Here is a 26,419-nt window from a genome sequence, read left to right on the forward strand (position 1 = left end):
AAAAGTTAGTGACTCGTTTTCTATCCTTGATGCCCAGATCTGACACTTTTTGACCATAGCACTAATCTTATCCTCAACTTTGAACATGTCTTGTAAACTCAAGTTTAACACATTCAAGTTTTCAAAAACATCAGATACGTACGCAACTGAGCAAATCCAAGAGAAGTTAGTGAGAAAATCCACGTACTTTGTGTCAAGAAGAAGACACGAAACTCGTCTCTAAGTTCAAAAAATCTTGACAAGATCCTACCTCGAGAAAGCCATCTTACTTCCGTATGAATAAGAAGTTGCTCATGCTCACTGCTGATCTCTTTACACAAAAAGAAAATAATCTGGATCGCAGATATCGAGTTTTAATGTAGTTGATGATTTGAACTACTTCGTTAAGTATCTTTTGCAAAGGTTCAGGCAATCTTTTGGCTACTAAGGCTTCACGATGGATACAACAATGAGTCCATTTCACCTCAGGGGCTACTGCTTTGATACGAGCTAGAAGTCCTGTTTTTTTGCCAGCCATTGACTTTGCTCCATCCGTCGACAAGCCTACACATTTTTTCCAGGTGACATCGTGTTCATTGAGATAATTATTTACTGCAGCAGAAATATCGTCTGCTGTTGTATGCAGTAGTTCGCATGAAAAAAGAAAAACTTCGAACACTTGGTCCTCCCATAAGAATCGTGCGAAAACCAACATTATAGCTTTTTTTGATATGTCTGTGCTTTCATCCAATTGTAGAGCGTACATGTCACTCATGCAAAGTCTAGCCAGCAATGTTCCTTCGATGTTAACTGCCATATCAGTAATTGGTCTTTGAACAGTATTATTTGAGAGTGGAACAGTTCCTATTACCTTAGCAGGTGCATCACCTAACATTCTCTTGAAAAGTATTATTGCTGATGGCTGTATAAGTTCCTCAGCAATTGTGCGGTTTCTCCCACATTTAGCAACAAGCTGAGCCACCGCGTAAGACGCAAGGGTTGAATTTTCATTTACATTTGCACCACAGTGTTTGGTAATTGTTTTACAAAATGTTTTCATCTCTCCTAATTTATTTTTGAAAAAATCTATTGACTTACTTTTGTACTCTCGGTGCTTTGTTTCATGATGGCGCCGGAGTTTTGCTGGTTTCCTACATTCATTCACAACGCTTTCATAGCAAATTACACATTGAGGTTTAGGTCCAGTGAACGTAAAACCGATTTCCAAGTAATTAGAGTTATATTTTCTAATTTTTCCAGTAAGCTTAACACTGAGATTGGAAGGGTTAGGTTCAAGGGACGCTGACGATTTAGGTTCAATGGACACTGACAACTTCGGTTCGAGAGTCACTGACTTAATTGCTTGAACATCAAATGCATTATCTTCCTCTTCATCTGTAGGCCTTTCTCGTTTTAACGGACCACTTTTTAACCAACGGACCACTTTTTAACCAACGGTCCATTTTTAACTACGCGAACTGTAACTTCTGCGAAAAACAACGCTTTACAAACACTACTGTTTTAATACAGAATATTGAATATGTAAACAACACGGTCTGTGAAAGCACTGGCAATAAATTAATAATGGCCGATTGTCGTCTGAAATGCGAGTTTCTGTGTAAACTGACTGTCAGTTGTCAGCTGCAAAGAGGCAGCACGCGCAGTCTAGCGGCATACAGCAGAGCTATTTGCCTCTATCTAATTCTAGTTTTGCGCTAGAGTGTGCTAGTGTCAGTTGGCTCTAAGAAGACGCTAGACGCAGAAAGTTTGCGTTCGCTACAAGTTCTGCTCATGCAGGAAACGGCCAAAAATAAAAGTCTGTTATCGTACGAAATATATTTTTTATTCTAATAGCATCTTGCGGACCCCTCTGGCATAGCTCGCGAACCCCTGGGGGTCCACGGACCACCTGTTGGGAACCACTGGCCTAGACAAATATGGTTTTAAGGGATGGGAAAGATTCATCATCGTTTAATAGCCGTGTTAGAAGAGCGTTACGTAATCAAAGTGCACTTCATCTCACATTCAAGAGAAGTAAAAACCTAGCTGACAAACAAAAGCAGAACGAAGCGAAAATGAGCGTAAGCAGAGCAATGAGAGAAGCGTTCAATGATTTTGAAAGTAAGACGTTGTCAACCGACCTGAGTAAAAACCCTAAGAGATTTTCGTCGTCTGTAAAATCAGTAAGTGGATCAAAATCATCTATTCATTTTCTCAGCGACCATACCGGCACCGAAACGGAAGATAACAGAGAGAAGGCCAAAATACTGAATTCGGTCTTCCGAAGTTGTTTCACCGCGGAAGATCGTAACACTGTCCCTCCTTTCAATCGTCGTGCGAACGTCGAAATGGTAGATACTGAGATAACTGCTCGCGGAATTGAAAATCAGCTACATTCGCTTAGTAGAGGAAAAGCTTCAGGACCAGATGAGATACCTATAAGGTTCTATAAAGATTATGCGAAAGAACATGCTCCCCTTCTAGCAGTAATTTAACGTAGATCGCTTGAGCAACGAAAGGTACCTAATGACTGCAACAAGGAGCAGGTCATTCCCGTTTTTAAGAAAGGCCATAAGACAGATCGACTCATTTATAGACCTATATCGTTGGCGTCAATCTGTTGTAGAATTATGAAACAGGTTTTATGTTCAAGAATTATGACGTTTTTGGAACATGAACAGCACCTCTATAAAAATCAACATGGATTCGGCAAACAGAGATCCTGCGAAACTCAGCTCGCTCTGTTCCGCCATGAGATCCACAGCGCAGTGGACAATGGCGCTGAGGTTGATGCCGTGTTCGTTGATTTCAGTAAGGCATTTGACACCGTTCCGCATTGCCGTTTAATTAACAAAATACGAGCTAACGGAGTATCGGAGCAGACCTGCGATTGGATTCAAGACTTTCTTGCAGATAGATCTCAACACGTCGCTCTTTACAGCACTAAATCGACAGATGTAAAGGTAATATTCGAAGTACCACAGGGAATTGTGATAGGACCGTTGCTGTTCACGATATATATAAATGATGTAGTAGAAAGCATCGGATGCTCTTTAAGGCTATTCGCAGGAGACAGCGTCTGTCGTAAAATATCTAAGAGTAACTATCCAGAGCGACCTTAAGTGGAATGACTATATAAAATAGATAGTGGGAAAAGCAGACTCCAGACTCAGATTCATCAGAAGAATTTTAAGGAAATGTAAAAAAAAAAAAAAAAAAAAATGGTTCAAATGGCTCTGAGCACTATAGGACTTAACATCAGTGGTCATCAGTCCCCTAGAACTTAGAACTACTTAAACCTAACTAACCTAAGGACATCACACACATCCATGCCCGAGGCAGGATTCGAACCTGCGACCGTAGCAGTCGCGCGGTTCCGGACTGAGCGGCTAGAACCGCTAGACCACCGCGGCCGGCAAGGAAATGTAACTCATCCACGAAAGAAGTGGCTTGTAAGGTGCTTGTTCGCCCGATTCTTGAGTATTGTTCATCTATCTGGGATCCCTATCAGGTAGGACTGATAGAGGAGATAGAGAAGATACAACGAAGAGCGGCGTGTTTCGTCACGGGATCGTTTAGCTGGCGAGAGAGCGTTACGGAGATGCTGAGCAAACTCCACAGGTAGACGTTACAAGAGAGACATTGTGCATCACGGAGAGATTTACTATTGAAATTTCGGAACAGCACTTTTCAGGAGGAGTCAGACAACATATTACTTTCCCCCGCATTCATCTCGCGTATTGACCACGAGGAGAAAATCCGAGAAATTGGAGCCAATACAGAGGCTTACCGACAATCATTCTTCCCACGCACTATTCGCGAGCGGAACGGGGTTGGAGGAATCAGATAGTGGTAACGAAAGTACCCTCCGCCACACACCATTAGGTAGCTTGCGGAGTATGATGTAGATGTACATGTTTGTACACACTCACAGCAACACGCAGTAACATGAAACACAGAAACTTAATAGTAAGCGAATGCAGTAGAGGATACTGCGGCTGTGAATCACTTATTGTTGAGAGTATCGTTTGTTGAAGCAGTAACCATGCCGCCTCATAGAGTGTCATTCTAAAGCCGTGGTTCGCAACCTGGGTGTTACTACCCCCATAGGAGTAGAATAAAATTTCCTGAGGAGTAAAAAACAATTCACGAAACTAAATTATTTTTAATTGATCATTACTATTACCACAATTTTCTAAGACGCTAAAGCTGAATCATCAATAATTACTTTTTTCCAATTAGTAACAAGAGATCTGATGGAAACCCAGTTCTAAGCAAAGAAGGGAAAGCAGAAAGGTGGAAGGAGTATATAGAGGGTCTATACAAGTGCGATGAACTTGAGGACAATATTATGGAAATGGAAGAGGATGTAGATGAAGATGAAATGGGAGATATGATACTTCGTGAAGAGTTTGACAGAGCACTGAAGGACCTGAGTCGAAACAAGGCCCCCGGAGTAGACAACATTCCATTAGAACTACTGAAAGCCTTGGGAGAGCCAGTCCTGACAAAACTCTACCATCTGGTGAGCAAGATTTATGAGAGAGGCGAAATACCCTCAGACTTCAAGAAGAATATAATAATTCCAATCCCAAAGAAAGCAGGTGTTGACAGATGTGAAAATTACCGGACAATCAGTTTAATAAGCCACAGCTGCAAAATACTAACACGAATTCTTTACAGACGAATGGAAAAACTAGTAGAAGCCGGCCTCGGGGAAGATCAGTTTGGATTCCGTAGAAATACTGACCCTACGACTTATCTTAGAAGCTAGATTAAGGAAAGGCAAACCTACGTTTCTAGCATTTGTAGACTTAGAGAAAGCTTTTGGCAATGTTGATTGGAATACTCTCTTTCAAATTCTGAAGGTGGCAGGGGTAAAATACAGGGAGCGAAAGGCTATTTACAATTTGTACAGAAAGCAGATGGCAGTTATTAGAGTCGAAGGGTATGAAAGGGAAGCAGTGGTTGGGAAGGGAGTGAGACAGGGTTGTAGCCTCTCCGCGATGCTATTCAATCTTTATATTGAGCAAGCAATAAAGGAAACAAAAGAAAAGTTCGGAGTAGGTATTAAAATCCATGGAGAAGAAATAAAAACGTTGAGGTTCGCCGATGACATTGTAATTCTGTCAGAGACAGCAAAGGACTTGGAAGAGCAGTTGAACGGAATGGACAGTGTCTTGAAAGGAGGGTATAAAATGAACATCAACAAAAGCAAAACGAGGATAATGGAATGTAGTCGAATTAAGTCGGGTGATGCTCAGGGAATTAGATTGGGAAATGAGACACTTAAAGTAGTAAAGGAGTTTTGCTATTTGGGGAGCAAAATAACTGATGATGGTCGAAGTAGAGATGATATAAAATGTAGACTGGCAATGGCAAGGAAAGCGTTTCTGAAGAAGAGAAATTTGTTAACATCTAGTATAGATTTAAATGTCAGGAAGTCATTTCTGAAAGTATTTGTATGGAGTGTAGCCATGTATGGAAGTGAAACGTGGACGATAAATAGTTTAGACAAAAAGAGAATAGAAGCTTTTGAAATGTTGTGCTACAGAAGAATGCTGAAGATTAGATGGGTAGATCACATAACTAATGAGGAGGTACAGAATATAATTGGGGAGAAGAGGAGCTTGTGGCACAACTTGACTAGAAGAAGGGATCGTTTGGTAGGACATGTTCTGAGACATCGAGGGATCACCAATTTAGTATTGGAGGGCAGCGTGGAGAGTAAAAATCGTAGAGGGAGACCAAGAGATGAATACACTAAGCAGATTCAGAAGGATGTAGGCTGCAGTAGGTACTGGGAGATGAAGAAGCTTGCAAAGGATAGAGTGGCATGGAGAGCTGCATCAAACCAGTCTCAGGACTGAAGACCACAACAACAACAAACATTAGCGCGGTGGAGGTTATAGGTTCCTGACATAGACCACCCACTACACACGCATGTTGTGCATTGTCCAGTGAGACATACATGTATACATAACACAAGCTAAAGATATCAATAAAATGTCTTCTCCAAGCTGCAGATAGTAACTGCAGTAGTCCAGAAATTGCTTGATGACTCGCTTCGAGACAGATAAAAGAATTAATAAACAGCACGACACAGAATTAACTACATAAGTGCTGCTTTAGTGCTGTACTCATTATTATTATTAGTGTGGTTAGACACAAAGCATTAACAGGCAGCAATCAAGTGATTTACAAACAGTAAGTATAGTGCACGCGTCTGAACCTGTCCGATTTTAAAAGAGGTTGCGGTGTGCAGATCAAGCAACTGCCGCAATGGAGAGGAGTAATGCAGGGGACGTATGTTTTGTAACCCACCCTCAATGTGGATAGTTGTGGGTAGCACTTGCGATGCACCACGAAGTCCTTCATCATTCATTCTAAGACACACACACACACACACACACACACACACACAAACTAAATATCATTCATCTTTCGATCATTTTAAAAATAAACTTGTTCCAAGAAGGGACCGGGAAGGGGAGGAAGGAGGGCGAGAGTACTAACTTATGTCTGACTGCACTTATCACTGTTCTGAAGTTATTATTACTAAGACAGTTGTTTGTATTTAACAATTCCACTAGGGATTCCAGAGTATTGTAGGATTAATTGTTTTATGATTATATGAAAGTATTGTTTGAAATGACGTTTTAGCTGCCTATTTCTGAATCTTAAAAATCCGAACTGAGCGCAAAACGCTATACAAAACAAGGTGATTCGTTATTGTTAGCTTTTTCATTTTTTCCCCAAGGTCAAGTTTTGAATCCTCATTCCCGACTTCAGTTGTTGAGCCATAGTCTGCGACTCGGCGCCAAGTCTTTCTGGCTGAAGTTGTTGATGGACAGAGACGACGGCATTGTCCTTAACCATGATGATGATGATGTTGGTTTGTGGAGTACTCAACATCGTGGTCATCAGCGCCAGTACAAGTTCCAAATCTTCCCATTTCCAGTCTCGGCACTTCCTGAATAAGATGAGGACAACACGAACACCCACTCCCCGGACGGAGAAAATCTCCGACTCAACCTGGAATCGAACCTGAGCGCCCGTGATCTAGAGGCAACAACGCTAGTCACTAGACTACGAGCTGCGGACATGGTTCTTAATCATGAATCCGTAACACCTTAGGTGCATTTAAGTAAATATGCAAGATGAATTAATTATTTCCCCAGAAAACGTCTATGTGTTGGTAAAAACTTAGGCCTTAGGCAAAATTCTCCTGTGTTTGCGTACGATATTTGCTTTTGCCTCGTACCTCGTACAAACGACGAAATCCTGGTATGCGTACAAGAATTCTCGTACATATTACAACCCTGGAGGACATTGACATAGGTGTGGAATTCGTGGCCAGCCGCATCAAATCAACATTTCCGATGCTGCCGGGTAAGAATTACCGCACGATACTCCGCTTCGCCAGGGGACTTCACTAGCTTGTTTTGGCCCCTCTAGCGGCGTGCTACACTACTGTGGCGCGGGGAATTCAGCATGTACCAGGACAGTAAACATGTATCTGCAAGCAAACAAAAATTAATTTGTTAATTTCATTTTTTCGAGGTGCCTTGAAAGGGGGATATAAGATGAACAACAATGAAAGCAATACGTGGATAATGGAAAGTGGTCGAATTAAATCACGTGATGCTGTGTAATTAGATTAGGAAATGAGATACTCAAAGTACTAGGTGAGTTTTGGTATTTGCACTCCGTCTTCAGGTCACAAGTGACCCATTGGGATCATCAGACCGCCGTGTCAATCTCAGATGAGGATGCAGATAGGAGGGGCGTGTGGTCAGCACCCCACTCTCCCGGTCGTTATGATGGTTTTCTTGACCGGAGGCGCTACTATTCGGTCGAGTAGCTCCTCAATTGGCATCACGAGGCTGAGTGCACCCAGAAAAATGGCAACAGCGCATGGCGGCCCGGGCGGTCACCCATCCAAATACCGGCTACTCCCGACAGCGCTTAACTTCGGTGATCTGACGGCAACCGGTGTTTCCAATGCGGCCTGGCAGGAAAACAACTAATGATGGTCGAGGTAGGGAGAATATAAGTGTAGACTGGCAATGGCAAGAAAAGGATTTCTGGAGAAGAAAAGTTTGTTAACATCAAGTACAGGTTTAAGTGCCAGTAAGTCTTTTTTGAAAGTATTTGCATGGAATGTAGCCATGTATGGAAGTGAAATGTGGACGATAAACAGTTTAGACAAGAAGAGAATAGCAGTTTTTGAAATGTGATGCTACAGAAGAATGCTGAAGATTAGCTGGATAGATCACGTAACAAGTAAAGAGCTACCTAACAGAATTGGGGTGAAGAAAAATTTGTGGGACAACCTGACTAGAAGAAGGGATCTGTTGGTAGGACAAATTCCGCGGCATCTAGGGATCACCAATTTAGTATTGGAGGGAAAAAGCGTGGGCGGTAAAAATCGTAGAGGAACACCAAGAGATGAATACAGTAAGTAGATTCAGAAGGATTTTCGGAGATGAAGAGGCTTGCACAGGATAGGGTAGCATGGAGAGCTGCATCAAACCAGTCTTTGAACTGAAGACCAGAACAACAATTAAAAATTTATGAGTATCTTCATATACAAACCTTCAGCCGTGAAGTAATATGCGGTAGACGTTTTGAGGAGAATCTGAGAGCAAACTCTTACCTTATCACACAGCGGCGCGATAATTAGCGGGGTAATCTTGTGAGGCAGTGCATTGCGAGGCCCAGAACTGCTGTCTCATCCTTCCGCGTCACGCCTTCGTTAGTTTCCTTTAATTTGTTTCGGTCAGGTGAGCGTGGAAACGGCGTTCGAGGAACTCGGTTGGCTAACGCAACATGTTGCAGCTCGCGAAATTCTCTCGCTCAAGTCAGAGGCTTCCGAAAGAAAACATTACATCATACAATCATAAATATTCCCGTCGATTACTAGATTATAAATTCACCGATCGAAGTATTAGTGTCCACCCCATTATAGGAGCACACTGTTCGCTCTGGAGCGCTTTAATAGTTATATTGTAGTCCGATTAAAATTACTTGATAGTTGACTTCTGTCACCTGCAGCTACAGTGTTGCCACGTCGGCTGCTGGCTACCGCTCGGTATAAAAAGCGACATAACAAACACGACAGGTCACTTCAAAATGAACTGACTGAATGCGGCAGACGGCAGGTTTTCAAGCCCTAACCACAAGCTCGTGATATGCAACGTATCCAAGAAAAGAGTGATCGACAGTCTGCGGCAGAACTAAAATCACGGTCTCTTTGTTCAGAGCCTTTAAGGCTAACCTCTACGAGCAAACCCAAGAAGGAAAAATTTCATAATGTGTTTATTTGTTCAGCCATCTTTCGCAGCAAAATTTCAGTTTCAGCAGTAAAACAAGCAGTAATTTCTCGTTATCATTGGTTAACAGAAATTATCCTTACACTGGCGACACGGGATACCACGTTACCGACCGATGAGCAGTCCAGCTTGGAATTTGTTTGTAGATTACAGGCGACACAAGCAGATAATCAAGAAAGAAAAGTAAGATCTTGTGAAAAAGTCGAGATGATGATGAAAATGACGCTGCAAGGTAATATAAATAAAAAATTACATTTAAGCAAATTAATGGAATAAAATTATAATGGTAGTATTTTGATTACGTTTAGAAAAATAAAAAAATGACTGTATTTGATGAGATTCAAACTTTAGACCTTCTATACATCAACTTAATATGCTCAGCATTACGCTATTCCTTTACATTGCAGCAGTCTCTTAATTAACAGTCCTTAAAAATTCGGCCTCACGCAGTGTCGTGCGAAACCTATCTAATGTAAGCCGATGCCGATCTCTGTGACTGTAATAACTAAGTGACGCTGAATCGCGTCTTGTGCGGAAGTATCCAGTAGTGTTTGGTTAGTGCTTGTGTGTGAAACGTGTATATTTCATCAGCATTGTTGTGTGTGTGTGTGTGTTTGGTGTTTTTATCATGTGTGATGAAATACGAAATAAAATAAAATACGAAATCCCGAATACGGGATCTAAACATATCAAGAAATGAAGAGGGACAAGGTACTGGAAGTGAACTAATTTTGTGGCAGTTTGAAAACAGCGAACGGGTCCGGCATGACGCTGAGCGTTCCGACTGGAGGAAGCCAACTACAGCGCCCTAAGTGTCAACTATCAAGTAATTTTAATTGGACTGTAGTAGTAGACGGCCAGTGTCTCTGAAAACCATCTCCTAGAAACTTCTTTCATATTATGTATCAATACAAGAGCTGCGAGTCATTCGTATGGCTCAAAGGCTGTATATAGTTAGTGGACAAAACGTAAAAACAACAGAAAGGTTTAGAAAACCGATAGCATTCGAAACGGCTTCGAGTCGTTCAAAAATGGTTCAAATGGCTCTGAGCACTATGGGACTCAACTGCTGTGGTCATAAGTCCCCTAGAACTTAGAACTACTTAAACCTAACTAACCTAAGGACAGCACACAACACCCAGCCATCACGAGGCAGAGAAAATCCCTGACCCCGCCGGGAATCGAACCCGGGAACCCGGGCGTGGGAAGCGAGAACGCTACCGCACGACCACGAGATGCGGGCCTTCGAGTCGTCCCGAAAAGGATAATTACAGGTCCTGTAACGTTTTCGAGGGAATATAATACCACTCTTCCTTCAAAGTAGTAGTAAGTTCAGGTGACGATGGGGGAGGTGCTTAGCCATCGTGCTCTCTTCCTTCCAGAACATACCACAAATGCTCAATGAAGCTGAGATCTGGTGACTGTGGTGGCCAGGGATATTGCGACAGTTCATCCTCCTGCTCACGAAACCAATCAGGGGCGATGTGGAGTGTGTAAACAGAGACACTGTGGTCCTGGAACACAGAATCACCGTTGGGGATCAAAAATTGTGTCATGGGATGTATCTGATCATCCAATATGGTCACATAATCCTTGACAGTACTACGACTTTGCAGAATAACCGTGGGACCCAAAGAAACCTACGTACGATATGTGTGCCAAAATCATCATCAATATCCCGCTATGTTTCACTCTTGGCAGTGCTGTCTGCATCGTAGGCTTGTGACTGTGTACGCCAAAAATAAACTCGGCTAGAAGTTGCAAATAGTGTGAAACAAATCTCATCTGTCCAAATTGCTTTCTTCCATTGCTCCCTGGTCCAGGTTTTATGGCTTCGGCACCACATTTCCTTTGTATGGGCATTTGGATCTCAGATGTGTGGTTCTGGAACTCCAGCTCGCCTTGTAATTCCCTCCTTATGGAGCTACCTCCGTGTTGTTCCAGTGCTGACAGGGTTCGTGAGTGTGATAACCAGTTGGTTGCAATGACTGTTCAAGTTGTCACCCTCTTATTTTTCGTCACAATCCTCTTCAGTGATCGTCTGTCACGATCACTCAACAAACACTTTCCTGCGCTTTGTGATTTAGCGGTTGATGTTCTGCCGATTTTCCTGTAAGCGGGGTAAATTTCGATAAGTTTCCTCTTGAAGCACAAAACATTTCGGCTCCGTTGGTCACGGAAGTAGCCACTATACGAGCACCAACAGTTTTCCCACGTTCGACTCCACTTAGCTCCGACATATTGCACTCACAACAACACAGAACACTGTTCTGACCACGACTGACTCTTGCAATGTACTCAGGACATTTCACAGGTGCCGTTCGTGGCCAAACAGGACAGCGCCACTTGCATGTCTGGCCGTCATTCGCATTTAATTTCAAGCATGCATTACTCGCAATTTTCCCATATTTTTGTCCATTCTCTGTTGTCCATGCTCTCATCTGTTAGAGAAGCCTTATCTTTGGTCGAGTAGTAAGAACGCAAGTCTTCTAGCTGTCTTTGAGCGCAGAGCCTCGTCAGGCAATCAGGTTGCTTGGTGTAGAGTTTGAAGTTCGAATAGGCCGTGAGGAGTCACGCTTACGCTGGAACGCCTACAGATTTTAACATTGTTCTGTCTACTGAAGTTCAGAAATTTTGTCTTGTGTGTAGTGTTACTAAGTTGGACATTTCTAACAAGGGAACTTCCCCATCGTACCCCCGTCAGATTTAGTTATAAGTTGGCACAGTGGATAGGCCTTGATAAACTGAACACAGATCAATTGAGAAAACAGGAAGAAGTTGCGTGGAACTGTGAAAAAATAAGCAAAATATACAAACTGAGTAGTCCATGGGCCACATAGGCAACATCATGGACAATGTGAGCTCAGGAGCGCCGTGGTCTCGTGGTAGCGTGAGCAGCTGCAGAACGAAAGGTCCTTGGTTCGAGTATTCCCTCGAGTGAGAATTTTACTTTCTTTATTTTTGCATCGTTATTATCTGTCCGTTCGTTCATTGACGTCTCTGTTCACTGTAATAAGTTTAGTGTCTGTGTTTTGCGACCGCATCGCAAAACCGTGCGATTAGTAGTCGAAAGGACGTGCCAATGGGAACCGAAAACATTTGATCGCAAGGTCATAGGTTAACCGATTCCTCCACAGGAAAACACATCTGATATATTCTATACGACACTGGTAACGGCATGTGCGTCACATGACAGGAATATGTTGTCGACCCACCTAACTTGTACACTTGGCGAATGGGTAAAAAGATTCTTCTATCTTGCCCGATTTAGGTTTTCTTGTGGATGTGATAATCACTCCCAAAAAAGTGATGAAAACACAAGAGTTTGTCACATAAACTGAAAATAAAAAGTTAAACTTTTCACTCGATGGAGGATTAGAACCAAGGACCTCTCGTTCCGCAGCTGCTCACGTTACCACGAGACCACGGCGCCTATCTTCCCATGAACTACTCAGTTTGTATATTTTGCTTATTTTTTCACAGTTCCACACAACTTCTTCCTGTTTCCTCAACTGATCTGTGTTCAGTTTTTCAAGGCCTATCCACTGTGCCAACTTATAACTAAATCTGAGGGGGGTGCGATGGGGAGGTTCCCTTGTAAGCTGCAGCGTTCAGGATTTTTGGGGAGAGCGTTGCTTGCTGGCATTGCATCGGGAAAATTCTGTATTTCATGATTTTCAGGTTTCCGAATGCGTTTTCAAGTGAGCGAAGTCTACCCTTTGTTCGGTTCACGTCTTTGTCTGAGTCAGTGAAGTTAATCCTTCTTTTTCTTCAGTTATCTGCATTTATCAATAGCTTTTCATTTGAATTTCCCACTACGTTCTGAAATCATATAGGGTTAATTTTCTGCTTTTGTATATGTTGGTATTGTTTTTTGGAGAACATTTGTTAAACATGTGGCTGATACTGGTTAGTGACACCTACCCCATACTCAGTTTGCTCGCACTGCACTTCCTGGAAAGCCTATTACTGTATCTGGGCGACATACATACCAAGTATTTCTCCTAAATGCCGTTTCTCTGTGGTTTCATAAGATGCTTGCAATTTTTTGTCGAAATTGCATAATTTTTTTTATTTTGTGCGTCTTAGTTACGTTGATGTACTATTTTTGCTGCAGTCGTTACTGGTTTTGGACTGACACGTCCATTCTCAAACCACACACCTTGTTATTAACAGTAACTAGTAATACAATATGGTACCAAAACGACGCGAATAGTTTCTGTACAGAATGTTACTGTGGGCAACAAGTACTCTCACTGACAAGCCTATGAGTCTAGAATTGCACCCGTTGGTTTTGTCAGTCAGGTGCAACAGTAGTCACATGGGCTAATATGAAGGAGAGTACACATCTAGCCTAGTCAAATATACCATGTTAATTCTCAAGCAGTTCACTTCTGCTACAAAGTACTCAAGTACAAGAGTCGCCTATTCAAGCATTTAAGTCACAATGGAACGGGATGCACAATTACTTATAATAATATATTTTTTTCCAAATGTTCTGTTGCCATGCACAGTCTGTCTTACAATACGTTTTTATAAATAGAGAACGATCGCTCATCTTCGTAAAAAGTCAACGGCGCACATTTATACAGAGGGATTGTCTTAACTGGTTCTACAGTTTCACCATTAAATAAGCGAGACAAAATAACAAGATTTGAGTATCCAGGGTTCTTATTCAGCACTGGAATCTGAACTACCCACTTCACGTGGTATAACAGTGGCCTGCCGAACTGCGTCTTCCATTATTCCCACAGCCTCTTGGGCAGGCACACTTGAAGCATCCATCATCATAATACAGTCGGGAATCCGGCTGAAGTGATTCACGTTGTATGAAACTGAAATGAGCCCTGCAGAACTGTTATGTGCTGACAAGGATTCACTCACGATCACTGCAGGATCAGAAGAAAGGGCCTCCATCATTGACTTACTGTAAAAAATCGCACCTTCAGTCCACGTTGCCCACCTTGTTGCCATTGGATGCGGAGGCAGAGGTACATCAGTAAGCTGCTGCTTGTAACGTTGTACACGATAAGGACATTTCAAGAAAACTGTTTCGTTTCTGATATCAGTGTATTTACTTCGGGGAACTGATGTCTAACTGCCTCTGCCACTCGTTGCAATGAATGAGCCGTACATGTAGCAGGGAATAAGTTTGGATAAAATACGTTAAACTATTTCCCCGCTTTCAACACGTATGGAGCTGTGTACAGAAATCCCGATACTGGATGAGATGATGGACGGTACAACATACAGCAGCCTTAAGAAGGAAGCAATGGATCGCAGAAAATGGAGAGGCAAAGGACCTGCTGCAGATAACTGATGATGATGATGATGACATCAATCTGACTCTCTCTTCTTTTACGGCAATTGGCCATAGTCCATTAATCACTTTAGCAGTTGTTGACTATTTGTTGTATCCAGAGGTTCACTATAAACTAAATAGGGTTTAGAAACAACCTCAGAGTCCAACTTGCCCATCGTTAGATTAGCTATGAAACGACCTATAGCATCTGTCGTCTCATCAGCAGAGATCCAATGTCAGCCCTGACTTTCTCTAATATGTCAACCTGGTAAGAATCCAGATGATTCCTCCTGAGAGTGGACTCGACAGGAATGTTGCGGTTGCAGTACTTCTGTAATGAAATGGTTACATCCAGATACCTGAAGTTTGTTCCAGGGTTGTGTTCCCTGTAAGCAATGCAAAACACAGTTCTTTGTAAAATTGACTATTAGATGATGCAAGCTGTTCCTGCAACTGTCTATGCAGAACCTGTTTCGTTAGAAAAATCCGTTGTTTATTCCTAATATGTAGACTGCTTCGTAAATGTTGTTCACTTCGAGATTTCATGGTACATTTTATATGGTTCGCAAGTTTGGCGGTGGACTATTTTACCATCAGTGGTTAAAGAACTGCCAATAGAAATCCATGTTTTCACCTTTGGTGAGAACGATAGCGCAACCGTTGCCTTGGTTAACTTAAAGGCAACTGACAGTTGCATAGTACGAAGCATTTGAGAACAAGAAAGGAAAGTGTTTAAAACGAGTCACTGCTGTTCGCAACGAACTTGTGCAGTGTGGTTTTTAGTCCATTGGGGTTGACGACAGTATGAGAAACAGAATAACAAAACTAATTTCTTTTCCTTTCTTGCTAAGTAACGAAAATGCATGGGACTCACGAAAATGTATGATAATTCTGCAATAATATTAAAATATGTAAAGTTATGTAGTATGTGGGCAACGGCCTTGCCACAGTGGATACACCGGTTCCCGTGCGATCACCGAAGTTAAGCGCTGTCGGGCGTGGCCGGCGCTTGGATGGGTCACCGTCCCGCCGCCACGTGCTGTTGCCATTTTTCGGGGTGCACTCAGCCTCGTGATGCCAATTGAGGAGCTACTCGACCGAATAGTAGCGGCTCCGGTCAAAGAAAACCGTCTTAACGACCGGGAGAGCGGTGTGCTGACCCCATGCCCCTCCTATCCGCATCCTCACCTGAGGATGATACGGCGGTCGGATGGTCCCGATGGGTCGCTTGCGGCCTGTAGACGGAGTTAGTTTAGTTTAGTTAAAGTTATGTAGTATAGTGGGAAATACGTATTATAGCTCAAAATATGTAATTTAAAATTTTGAAATAAGTGTCCTTTCAGTGTGATTCGTTGACATTTTAGTTTTCCTTTTAACTACATGTAATAGAACAGAATACCGATATGTAATTACATAAAATCTGGGATCTAATCAGGACATAAATGGTCAGCTTGCTTTATGGATAGACCAACTGCAACATTACCTACGCCCAGCAACCAGACCATTTATGTCATGACTTAAGCACAAGTCGGCAACCTGCAGATGTTCAGTTAGTTACTTAGTTAGTTTCATGTTCCATGGACCATTTTCCGCGATAAATCGTAATGACGTGGAACTTTTTATTTCTATTTTTCAACAAAAGAAACCGGCTGTAACACAATAAATGTGTAATAATACAGCAAAGATGGCTTTTATTAATCATGAACATTGTCAGCTGTGGTGTTCAACATGATCAACATTATCTTGACGGAGTGCTGCGCAGAACGCAGCGCGACAAGCGGAATCAGGTTAAAAAAAATTCGAATACAAGAAGGAAGAATGTTTCTATGAACTACATGAATAACAGAAACGTAGAAAAAAAAGTTGAACTTTGTGAAAAAATGTCGTACGTTTCTTTTGGAATGACATTCGTCGTAATCCATGCGCGAGGAGTGTTCAAAATTTGTGGAATTTTCTATGGAATTTTATTTATACTTCATTGTTGTGGTTTCAAAATTGTCTCCTTTACATATTATACATGTTCGACAGCACTTTTGTAATCCTCAAAACACTTCTTGAACTCGACCTTTGCGATAACTTTCAGGTCTCTTAGCGATCCGTTTGTAATCTTTGTGTGCTTGCAAAGTGCTGGTCCTTTATGGTTTTCTTTCTTTCTGAGAACAGAAAAAGTCACGTGAGACCATTTCTGGCGAATATGGGGGCTGGTACTTCATTACAGTATTGTTTTTGGCCAAATACCTACACCTTAGTGTGACCAATATTGAGATGCAAAAGCCATGAATTGTTTCACCACAAGTCCGACATTTTTTTCGTAGTGCTTCACCCGAAACGGCGCTGAACTAGTAAGTAGTACTCCTTGTGGTTGACCTTGCGGCAAGAACTCATGGTACACTATGCTATTAAAACTGAAGAACACAGCAATTGCCGAGCGTTTTCCGGTCTTGACGATCCAGATTTCTTCTACTGCGACTTTTGAGCCTAAGTTTCGGCGTAATATCCGTAAAATCGTGTTTCACCACCCGTTATGGCACGTTTCAACTGTTCCACATCGTTGTTAACTTCATCTACAGACTCCTCAGTAACTTCCATTGCTGCAGTTTTCGTTCGAAGTAAACAATTTTGAAACAAATTTTGCTATCACACGTTTCATAGTCAAAAAATAAAAAAAAGTCATGGCGTGAAACAGTTGATAAGGCAACATCATCAGCGATTTCTCTGACTGCGATCTGGCGATTGTTTATAATCATTTCTTTCACTTTTTCCACGATTTCGTCTGTTGACGCTATTCGGTGGCTCATCTACGTCTTCGCGGACTTCTCCCAAACGCATATAACACTCGCAAATTCGTGTTTTCATCATACCAGACGCACGAAATGCAATATTTAACATTTGTAAAATTTTGCTCCGCTTTATTCCGTTCTTAGAGAAAAATTGAATACTTATCCTCTGATCAACTTTAATACAAAATAAATAATTGCCGATACTATCAAAACAAATGTAGCCTTTTAGACAGCTGACAACAGACTAAATATCTGGTATGTCTAACACCGTGCAGATATTTCTCACACATTCCTACCAATCCAACAACGCAGAAATTGCGGGAATCGATCGTATTTGACCCGAGAAACAACATAATTTTCGTTGCTTTTTGAACACACTTCGTATGTACTAACTTTGGTTGAAAATTTTGTAGGCGTTCCGCAGTTACGTTTAGAAGTCACGTCCTTCCATCGCCCTACCTCCTCCCCTGTCCCTACGACTGTAAGGAGTGTCCTACTCGCATAGAACTTTTATTTATTTTTTCAAGCTGAAAGTCACGAGTGCACAAGATACACGAAGGATATGAGCGTGTAGTGATAATTGAAAATTGACTTACGCATACACGTCACCAGATTTATACTTATCTGTCACCTCTTTTATGACCTCTCGCAAATAGTAGTACCAATTTTGTTGCGACCCTGCCCCCAGAGAATCTTTTTCCTCTTTAGTAACGAATATGGTCTGAAGCTAAGCAAAAATGTCTCCATGCGAATGCAGCCATTAATGTTTGTATCATTGACAGTGCTGTTATTGTACCTACGTCAGAAGAACAAAGTGGCTGACAGCTGTTTCTCAGTCATCAGTCTTCTGACTGGTTTGGCCCTGTGCAACACAGATTCCTGTCTTACACCAAATTCTTCATCTCAGGAGTACCAGTTGTGCCATAATTCCTCAGTTATTTGTTGGGTGTATTTCAGTCTCTGTCTTCCCCTGCAGCTTTTACCTTCTACAGCTCCATTTACACTCCGCAACAAAATTAAAGTATTGTGGGGAAGCTGGTGGAATAAATTGTTGTATAAAGTGTAGAATGTAATGTAGAAAACATGCATTTCCCGGCCGATTAACCATATGTGGGGCGGCGGGTGGATTTATTGTTGTAAAAATGTTCCTATTATTTATTTAATGCTGTTGTTTGCCGTTCTCAACACTGGCTCTCTAACTACAATATTGGCAACCAGAAAGTGATTAGCAAAACGTGAAGCCTATAATTAGAATTCCTAGTGCCCACTTCATCTGAGAAATACATTTATAGCTACAGCTTATAGCTCTGAGGAATTAGGAGATTGTCTGGGATTCATAATCAACAACCACTCTCACTAAAAAGTTCACTATATTCTGAAAGTCACAGACCAAAAAGAATCCACACAATCCAACTAACAGAGCAGTTCAGAGTCTAATGCGCTGATACAAGTATAACTGTTCAAATTAAATGTTTAAGTGAATGCTCGCCATAATTTGATGATAATGTTCATCAAACGCCACGCTAAATAATGGTAGAATGTTTGTCCCGCGGCGGCACGTGAAAATACGACATACGCAAACTGAAGATAGATCATTAAAGTCATCCCAGAATTAACACTTCACTCGAAAATGATTTCATGGTTACGCGTATCCCGAGTAACTTAATACGGCATCTGAGGCTGTTTATAGCAATGATACCGATGCGACGCGACTCCCGGCACAGGTGGTGTGCTATTCAGCGTCTGGAGAGAACTGGGGCCTATCTTTCTCGCGCAGCGTTCTTAGATATAAAGCCGCGGTGCGGACGGCTAAGGGAACACCTGATTAAATCTGCTCTCCCGACTAGCCGCTGGGCTAGTAATGCACCACTGTAAGTTATAGTTATTCAATTGAAACTTCTCACATCTTTATGATTATAGCGGATCTCCCTTCTACTTAAATTTAAACACCCTAGCCTTATTTATTCGCCTACTTACTCTATCTTGCTTCCTTAATTTCTTATGACAAAAACCAGAAAATCATGAATTTCAACAAAAATTTTAATTTGTGATATCCAGAATACTGTTTCTACTAAATTATTACGAAAAAGGAGTCTAAATATAAATTTTTAAGTCTCTAGCTCTTTTCTGTTGCGCCAATGATTTTTACAGAAAAACGTCCAAATTTCGAAAATGGTTAAAGTTATTGAACTGACATTCAACATATATTGATTTAGTATTACTCCTGACATGCTAGAACCGTTTCAGGTTATTTACTTGATTTTTAAAGTATTGTGCAACATTTATGACGTCAGAGCTAGTTACAGCGGACTAGGCTGGCACACAATGGAAAGACTGATGAGAATTTTATAAGGCATGAGTAGGCTGCTTCCCTACAGTATCGCTTTTTGGAAACCCTGTAATTCCCATCGTTTGCGACACTTATGTTTCAAATTTAGGTCAAATGTGCGTACAACTTTTCTGTGCAAAGGTGCAAAAGGTTGGTGCCCTGCGACGTCACCCTCGGGTTTGACAACGCTTCAAATAGGAAGATGTCGATTCTTGCGAAAAAAGGCCACAACTCAGAAGTTCATGTGACGTGTAAGGTGCGTTAATTATGTCACATAGGCACCAAATATCACCGCAATTCTGTTCAATGGCACGGTTTTTGTCACACGATCGGAAGGCCGCTACATCCCCTCTTACCCAGATTTAACTCGTTCTTTTGACGCCTCTGCAATGGAGGTCAGAACCGTGACGCCCAGCTTTGAAATCACACGGTTTTCTGATGAGGTGACGAGGAAACCATTACAGACACAGTCATTCACAATCAGCACGAAAAGGCCGCAGGGGTGGCATACAGGGCGTCAATGAAACCACCCCCTTCCTTGGGTCATTGATTCCCACACATTTCGTGGTCGAAAACGACAATTTGCAGAGTGATGAGCAACTGGAGGATATTCTTGACCTCAGACATTTCCACCCTTCTCTCAGCACGTTGTGGAGCTGCATCATCGAGTGTGATTGCAGCCATTTGGTGTGTAGCACCACAGCAATTTTTGCTCTCGTGTACAGGCGGTACCTCTAGGGACCATTCAAAACCATTTGGCGAAACAGCTAAGTGTGCTTACGATCTTTCAGCACTCCTTTTTTGTGCCCTCCTGTGTTGTGATCACGGTGGGATGCGACATTGACACATGCGAGGATAAAACAGCAAGACCCACCCCTACCCTACCTCCCAGTTCGGCAAAAGCCACGGTAGTAACCGCCCACCGTTATTGAGAATTTTAAAAAAGCACCTGTACGAATAGAACAAGTGACGAGAGTACTAGGCGCCTTCAGGCAGGCTACACCACTGCTCTTTCACGGCAACAATGCTGCTCTTGCGCCTGATAGCAGGCCATCCGGAATGGGAAGTGTCAAAGGGGTTGCCTGATGCAGGCGTCTAGGACGGCGTCATGTGTTCTGGCTGTACAGTAGCGATCCTTTAATTCTGTTGCGCAGCATGGTACCATGGAAGTCATTCGTTGGTGTCTTAACACATGTCCTATCACCCTGACCCACCTCCCTGCCAGTGTTTTCACGCCCCTTTCTATGGTGATTTTGTAGTGAACCTCCCCATTCCCTATCATTTTAGTCCACTTAATTTTAACAACTCCTCTATAGTGTCACATCTCAAACCCTTTGACTTTTTTCTTTCCGGTTTTATCACAGATAGCTGTTTACAAATGAGACAGTGTAGCAACAACCTACCAGAGGACAAACTTGGTCGCGCTTTTACTAACAAGGGAACCTCCCCATCGCACCCCCCTCAGATTTAGTTATAAGTTGGCACAGTGGATAGGCCTTGAAAAACTGAATACAGATCAATCGAGAAAACAGGAAGAAGTTGTGTGGAACTATGAAAAATTTAGCAAAATAGACAAACTGAGTAGTCCATGCGCAAGATAAGCAACATCAAGTACCCTCTGGGCTCAGTAGCGCCGTGGTCCTGTGGTTAGCGTGAGCAGCTGCGGAATGAGAGGTCCTCGGTTCTAGTCGTCCTACGACTGAAAATTTTTACTTTCTTTATTTTCGCAAAGTTATGATCCGTCCGTTCGTTCATTGATATCTCTGTTCACTGTAATAAGTTTAGTGTCCGTGTTTTGCGACCGCACCGCAAAACCATGCGATTAGTAGACGAAAGGACGTGCCTCTCCAATTGGAACCGAAAACACTTGATCGCAAGGTCATAGGTCAACCGATTCCTCCACAGGAAAACACCTCTGGTATATTCTATACGACACTGGTGACAGTATGTGCGTCACATGACAGGAATATGTTGTCGACCCACCTAACTTGTACACTTGGCGAATGGGTGAAAAGATTCTTCTACCTTGCCCAATTTAGGTTTTCTTGTGGATGTGATAATCACTCCAAAAAAAGTGATGAAAACGTAAGAGTTTGTCACATAAACTGCAACAAATAAATGCAACAGTTTCACAGTCGCACAGTTTTCCCTGTGCTCTGTCAAAACATGTTTTTTACGTTTTCAAATGTTTCCGTGTGTAGACCGTCAAATCCTGCATATGTCCAAGCAAATCTGAACATGTCCTGGAATTTTGGAGAGCGAAGTTGATTATGTGTGAGTGCCTGAACTTTGATAATTGTCTCAAAATAAAAAATTAAACTTTTCACTCGAGGGAAGACTTGAACAAAGGACCTTTCGTTCCGCAGCTGCTCACGCTAACCACGGGACCACGGCGCTACAGAGCCCAGAAAATCCTTGATGTTGCCTATCTTGCTCAGGATTGCTCAGTTTGTATATATTTTTTATTTTTTTCATAGTTCCACACAACTTCTTCCTGTTTTCTCGATTGATCTGTGTTCAGTTTTTCAAGGCCTATCCACTGTGCCAACTTATAACTAAATCTGAGGGGGGTGCGATGGGGAGGTTCCCTTGTAAGTTCGCCATTGTCAAATCGCTCTACAGGTGGCAACTACGGCCATTAACATGACAGTCGTGATTCGTTTTCACCGTACGTTTTGTTTCCATGTGCTTTTTTTCTTCAGAATATGCAAAAGAACATCTGCAGATAATTGGGAAAATGAGCAGCAAAGAAAAAGTAAAGCTATTAAGTTCCTACTCTCTGCTATACAGTAGACGTTACTCAGGGGAATAAGCGCGAGGGAGCAGATGAAGTAACACTGCACTGCCGTCCTGTACGAGAGACTAGTGGAGTTAGTTTGCCGTTGCTTTCCGCCGATCTGTCGTGAACTATCTCTGGTGTAATTGCTTCGAGTGGATGGCTTTGATGAGTGCCTTTACAGTATAATATTGGATATATGTTGTCACGTACGAATGGACGGGAGAGGGTGAAACTCACTGCACCACATAGCCTACTCCTCTCGAAAATCGTCAAGAGTTTCGTATACCCTCATTTCATGAGAGACTGTGGAGAGGTTGGGACTAAATCCAGGAAACCTGCACAATGAATGGTGATGAGGGATTTCACGCCACCACCTCTCCTCCCCTTGCCAGCCAAATAGGGGCAGTGAAAATTTAAACACCTTGATTCGAACCAGCTTACCTCCGAGTCGAGCACGACCGCACAGGCGTGCGTTAGCGACAGCTCTTACTTTTTTTTTTTTTTGCTAGGCAAGAGGTTTTCTAGTATTCTTTATTTATCATTAATTTATAACTATCCATTTACTTACAATGTGAGCAACATGCTCAACCACTTGTATTTTTTACAGTAAATACTCTTTGTAACATATTTTTGTAAATACTTAAAACCTGAGACATTACTAGATAATTTTGCAATTTTGCTTCATTGATCTCTCAGGTACGGCTTAATGAAATGTCATGGTAACAAAAATTATGAAACAGCGTTTTAAATTAAAGGAAAAAGTACAGAAATTTGTATTCTTCTGAAAGGATTATTTTATATCTAGTTACACGAAAACTAAACATGAGTGGCTAAGACAAAAGCCTGTGCGACACTTTCACAAGAGAATAAAAATACAACATAATTCACAGTACTGTGTTGGGAGCACACCCACATGAGCAGACCTCCGCTTGTACACACATTAGTAGCACATTATTAAAAACACAATCTGAAGTACAAACACACGCATATGTGACACAAATGGACTATTCTTACATGTATTTACATATCTAAAAATTCTGCACTAGTAAAGTATAGAATGGTGATAAGCAGGTTCAGATGACAGTTATCATTCAACATCTGAGTTTTGAAATTCTCTGGAGAAAGGTACATAGGTCAATAATTGTAACAATAAAAATGCACAAATGAAACATTTTTCAAACGAAATATGGCGAGGGAAGAAGATTTGGCAATTTTTGTTTAGTAAGTACTATCTTCTCAGTATAATCAATGTAACTCTAACTGTTGATATTGACAGATCGTGCGTTAAATAATTTCCTGTTGCATGTTTTTCGTTGTCATCAACTTTACCACAAATATTTAAGAGCATTTTTATCGATCCGTTTATCTCAGAGTTTCAGATCATTGTCTTGCAGGTCTCATGTATATATCTTCATGTAATGATAATAATGCTTCATTAGCTTGAAAAGTGAGTCGGCATATATCCTGTTGGATAACTTTTAAAAAAAAATTAGTGTCTAACACAAAGATTACCATTTACACCAGTTTGTACTTCACAAATTAAACCAGCAGATTTATTTAGCATTGAGGTGTTCTTTCACTACGAGTGTAACTCCATTCTCTCCCGACACAGATGACCTTGAGAGAAACAGGCTCTTTTTAATAATATGAAAACAACTGACCAGTGTTGACACAACATGAATAACATGGGTACTGGGCAAAGTGCTTTGTGCTAAAGCTGAAACACTCAACCGAGTCGCCCACGATGTGTAGCCCTTTAATTTTCTGACCTCATATGCACTCTGAAGTACTTGTTGGTGAACTTATTCGCAGTTTTCTTTATCAGCTACTGTCCCCACATCTTGATTTATATCTAGCTATCTGAATCCTACCACATTCACGCCGGACGTGAGAGCCAAACTGGTGTCACCATGCTATCTAATCATGCATCCATAACAGCTTGTGGGAGCAACATTTAATTTCTGTGGCACCGGGAACCAGTTTGTACCAGATCCATTGACACGATTCTTTGGAGGGCTGTTCAGCTCCCAAGCAACATTCGTTAGGATATGAATTGAATTACTAACAATGAGCAAAATATATTTGGACTGTGCTTCACCAAGTTCTGAATGATTCCTGTGAACCGAGCAGTGTTTCGATGTACCAAGTCCAACCATAATTCTCCTTCCTTCTGAGAGGTCGCAGAATTCACTATGTACAGCCTTGACCCTGCAACTATAGCACAAACAATGCTAGTAACAATCTCCCCTGTCTTCATAAACGTAAGGTCGTGTTGGAAATCCATCATTTCACCCTTCAGTTCGACCGCAACCACATCAAGTAGGGGAATTTTACTTGCATCATGCTGTGTCAGTACACTGAAGGTACAGAGCATTCCAACCTGGCCGGTTCCCACCACTCGACCTTATTGCCGGATGTTCCGCCGGCCGCGGTGGTCTCGCGGTTCTAGGCGCGCAGTCCGGAACCGTGCGACTGCTACGGTCGCAGGTTCGAATCCTGCCTCGGGCATGGATGTGTGTGATGTCCTTAGGTTAGTTAGGTTTAAGTAGTTCTAGGGACTGATAACCACAGCAGTTGAGTCCCATAGTGCTCAGAGCCATTTGAGCCCGGATGTTCCCTGTGGCTCCGCAACTTCGCTCAAGAGAGCACTTGCAATTTCAGCCATTCCGAAAACTTCCTGTCCTCTGTTTTCGCTGCTACAGTTTCCGTGCTATGCATCCGTTCACATTTCCTCTTCATATTCGAACCATGTCCACAACGCAGTTCGTTGCCCTGTACAAGACGCGATCCACGTCCAGACGTACACAGCTACGGAAGCGAGTATTCATTAATACAGTTTAACGGAAAATGTACGACAGTATTCAGTACTGAATTACGCAGCTGTCGCTGCCACGGACACGTTGGGAGTGGAGGCAGAAATCAACCTACACATCTCTGACTGTAAATTACGTTATAAAATTAACTGGATTTTCCGTCGATGCTTGACAGAACATGATAATAATAATAATAATAATAATAATAATAATAATACGAGTACAGTATTAAATAGCATAATTCCTCCTAATGTTTTTTATATAGTCACGAACCGTCTTTGGGCTTCTTAAGCCATCTTCAGGTGACAACTGAGTGTTGCTAACATAGGTAAAAATGATATGCGATCTACATAGACGGTATTTGTACGGAAGATAAAAATGTGACGTAGAGCGTAATTCTTCAGACTTTCCCGGCGATCTGTATATGTCTTGAGGTGCCGGGTATTCTGCCGGGTATCAGTGTCGTTCATGCACGATATTTCGGCAATGTGACACGTTATCTTCATAGGGTGCTATCTTAAAGTAGTGCATGCACTGCGCTGATATCCGGCAGAGTACCCGACACCTCAAGATGTCACGATGCAGAGTGTCTACGTATGTAAACACTATGTATTTGTCACACAGAAATGATTACATTAACAAAAAATGGGGAGGAAAAGGTTTTTATGTGGAGATATGTTTAATAACTGATGAGAAATGGGATGAATTTACTGTTTGAATCTAGCAGTTATGATCAAAACTTAGTTTAACAAAAAGGAAAACGGAAACAGAACTGTTTAAATTATGAAGCGCTTTAATTCTCAGATGACATTCTATCTCATACGTTTGTTGATTTCCAGTATTTCCAGTAGTATCATCTTTGTGCTTTCTCAACAGAACGTAAAACTTCGCTTTCAACATCCAATAAACGATTTTCTGTTAAAAAATGATTAGCAGAGGTTGAATACTTCTTCCTTAATTTCCAGCTTCTCTCATGTTCAGGTAATCTAATTTTACATTCAGTTAAGAGAAGCAGAACTATGACCCTACCGGAAATATTGGAAATCAACAAACACATGACACAGAATGCCAGCCTAGTATTTAATGATGAGACTCAATTTCC

General features: G+C 41.8%; 1 pseudogene; it reads right to left on the bottom strand.

Annotated features, from left to right (window-relative positions):
- Positions 1–23,993: 23,993 nt before the first annotated feature.
- The window catches only part of LOC126237608 (L-lactate dehydrogenase-like), a 150,699-nt pseudogene continuing 148,273 nt past the window's right edge, over positions 23,994–26,419 (bottom strand).

Source organism: Schistocerca nitens, chromosome 1 (genome assembly GCF_023898315.1).
Source record: "Schistocerca nitens isolate TAMUIC-IGC-003100 chromosome 1, iqSchNite1.1, whole genome shotgun sequence".
NCBI classification, from domain to species: Eukaryota; Metazoa; Arthropoda; class Insecta; order Orthoptera; family Acrididae; genus Schistocerca; species Schistocerca nitens.